This window comes from Tupaia chinensis, unplaced genomic scaffold, assembly GCF_000334495.1.
Source record: "Tupaia chinensis unplaced genomic scaffold, TupChi_1.0 Scaffold145685_1, whole genome shotgun sequence".
Lineage (NCBI taxonomy): Eukaryota > Metazoa > Chordata > Mammalia > Scandentia > Tupaiidae > Tupaia > Tupaia belangeri.
The window spans coordinates 1,186,915-1,190,411 of NW_006205542.1; positions in this window are offsets into that span (position 1 = coordinate 1,186,915).

Below are 3,497 nucleotides of genomic sequence, written 5' to 3' on the forward strand. Positions count from 1 at the left end.
CGCTTTCTGTCTCTCTCTGTCTGTCTGGCGAGCGCACGCGCCCTATAGTGAAAATCTCTCCAAAAAAAAAAAAAAAAAAAAAGACAAAAAAGAAATTCAAGAAATAAGATATAGAGACCACTTTTATTTTCTAATTAAAAATTCAAATAAATGAAATTTTTGAGTTAGCATTTTGCTACTACCACTAGCAGTTCTTAAACATATTATATACATAGCATGAGCATGGGTGCATTAAGCTTGTTACACTAGATCAGAAGCTACAAAAGCCTTCTTTTGATTTGGTGATATTACTTGAGGTAATTTATCATAAGGAAATAAAGTGACAGAAACAAACCAGCAAACAAAAATATTGGAGGGCTAGCCAGTGACATGGTAGTTAAGGTGGCTGGATCCCACATGACTGAATGCATAGATCAAGTACCAGACCTGTAGCTTGAGAAACACAATAGGTACATATGCGTGTGTACCCAAAATCTCAAGAGGAGAACAGAGGAGAGGGGACTGAGGCATACCTGTCCCAGGGTATGTGTGTGTGTGTGAGGGGGAGGGGGGGTGATTTCTCACTTTCCCTCTCTCTCTGTCTCTCTCTGGCAAGCACTCACATCCTATAGCAAGCTGAAAAAAAGTGGGGGAGAGGATATTGGCCAGCAAAACAATAACAATTTAAAGAGTAACTTGGTACAATGTGGTATGTCAGTAATACCCTAGGTCTATATACAACAACACATTTTCAAAAGTCTGCACCTACTTTCAACATAGCACGCAGTGGCACCTGCACAGAAACGGGCAGACACTGAAAGGTGAAAACTAAAATACTCAGGTTTGAATGTTCAGATTCTGAAGCACTTTTCTTTGGGAGGACTTTTTTGTTATTATTTTCCCAATGTTCCACTAGTCTTTTTTTGTTTGTTTTTTTCTTTTTGGAGAGATTTTCGCTATAGGGCGCGTGCGTTCGCCAGACAGACAGAGAGAGACAGAGAGACAGAAAGCGAGAAATCACCCCCCAGGGGGGATGATCACGCTGCAATCCCTTCTCCTCTATTCTCCTCTCGGGATCTTGGACACACACGCACACGCGCCCGGCGTGAGTTTTAAGCCACCGGGTCTGGGACGCAAACCGCAGTCGACTATGTGGGAGTCCAGCAACATAGCCATTACACTAACTGCTGGTTCCCCCAATGTTCCACTAGTCTTTAAGACAAAGGAAGACAGGGATCCTAGGCTCACAACGATGACACTTAGATACACAACGTAACCCTCTTTTCGGGTAGATCGAATAGAAGATGTCTGCCTGCACACAGTACCATGACTGTAAAATTTCTCAGATAGCTGACTATATTCACCAAAACCTAAAAAGGAACTCCTTATATTTGAACAAAACTTCTGACAATGATTTCTTTTCAGCCACGCTGAGGGTGGTATCCTTGTGCAGTTTTTTGCGGCTATTATATAGTAACATGACAGAATGTTTTCTTTTGATAAGAAACAGAACCCACTACAATCAAGCAAAGAAGAAAATGTGCTGAAATTTTTACAACAAATTAGTGTTAGAATATGTTGGCACATTGTCTCAAGTAGTTAATCTTTACATCTTTCCAACTGTATTTATACATGAAGATTAAATTTATCACAGATCTTTATTTTTTTCCACTATAATGTAACTGTAAGTTTGGGTTAAAAAAATAACTTATGAGAACAAGTCTTAGGACAAAGGAACATGTTAACCTGCTAACTTTGCAAAAATCAAAACTTCTACCCCAAGCCACTCTATCTGCCAACTGAAAAAAAAGTTCTTTGAGAAAAATTTTCATTTGGAAATTTATGTGAAAACTGTATGTTTCCTTTCCAACCCATCCAAAAGCCAAGGAGTTTGTAAGGGAAGCAGGAAAAAGTTCAAATGCCTAAACAGACACTCAACTAGTACAAGATCCAGTTGCTTAATCACCAGCGTCCAAGTGTCTCTACTAGGACAGCAAGAGACATCTGTGGGTTTGAAAGGAATAGAATTCAGACCCTTGAAAGATGTTTCCCCACCATCCTTCCACTCTCCCCAAACAGGAGGAAAAATAAAGCAACACTAGTTAAATTTTGAGGACTGAGCAGTCATTTAGAATTAGGTCAAAGAAATGAAAGTGAATCAGATAGGTGGCATAGTGGTTTAAGGTGGATGGATTCCACATGGTCAACTGCAAAGTTGAGTCCCTGGACCTGGTGGCTTGAAGAAAACACTGAGAATGTGTGTATGCACTCCCAGAATCTTGAGAGGAGAAAGGAGGAGAAGAGCCTGGCATGTTTGCTTTCTTTTTTCTCTCTCCCTGTCTGTGGCAAGTGCATGCACCTTACAGCAAATTAAAAACAAACAAAAAAAAAGCAAGCAAACAAACAAACAAACAAAACAATAAATATGGATAGAGTCAGGAGATCTGAGTTTGAATTTTGACTTGGGCTCTGAAGTTCAGTATGGTAAGATTCAAACCTGAGATGATGTTATTAACAACTCTCTCATTAACATAAACCTCAAGTGGGCTGGCCCTGTGGCCTAGGGGTAACGGGAGCTAGATCCCACATGGCTGACCACACAGCTTGAATCTCAGCCATAGAGGATTGAAAAACACATCAGGTACATATGTGTGTCCCCCAAATCTGGGCAGGATGGAGAAATGCAGGACAAGGGATTGTGGTGTGGCCACACCCTAATGGAGGGTGCTTTCTCTCCTTCTCTCTCTCTCTCTGGCGAGCACACATGCATTTTGGCAAGTTACAAAAAAAATAAAAAAGATAAATTTCAAGATACTTGTCAAAATGTAATAGATGCTTCTCTGTCTCGGAAAACTTAAGGGTTTAATATGTGCCAAGAGCTGTTCTAAGCAGCAGTGAATCCCTGATATTATGATGCTCAGGAAGAAAAAAACACAATCAATGCAGAAATTAACATGTAATTTGACAGGTGATGATAAATGCGCCAAGGGAAAGCGCAGCAGGTTGTCATCAGTTGGGAGGAAGACCTAGTTTAGATGGAGGTGAGGGTCAGGTAAGGCCTTTCTTTACTAAAGAAATTAAAGGAAGTAAGGAGGTGAGTCAGTCTGTATATCGGGTATCCACATATCTGCTTAATTTTATTTAGGGAAGGTTTCACATCTAACTATGACAAACATTTGGCTAGAAAGCTACCATATAGAGAAACAAGAGCTTAAAAGTAGCTTGGGAAATAAAGAGACCAACAGGAAAACATATATAGAAAGAGGAGAAGAATATAGCAATAGTGAGAAAAAGGAACATTTCTTTCTCTTTTGGTAAGTGGAGAGGCATTGTATGTAGCTTCCGGGTTTGAGTATAAACACTGTGGTCTACAGGAAGGCAACCTGGGCACCTACAGGTAAGTTCCTACTCAGCTTCAAGGGAAGAATGAGTCTTCCTTTTCTCTAGTCTTTCCTAGTGGGGCTACTAAACTTTAGACTCAGGAATGAGGGGCACTGAACAAGGGAAAAAGGAAGAGC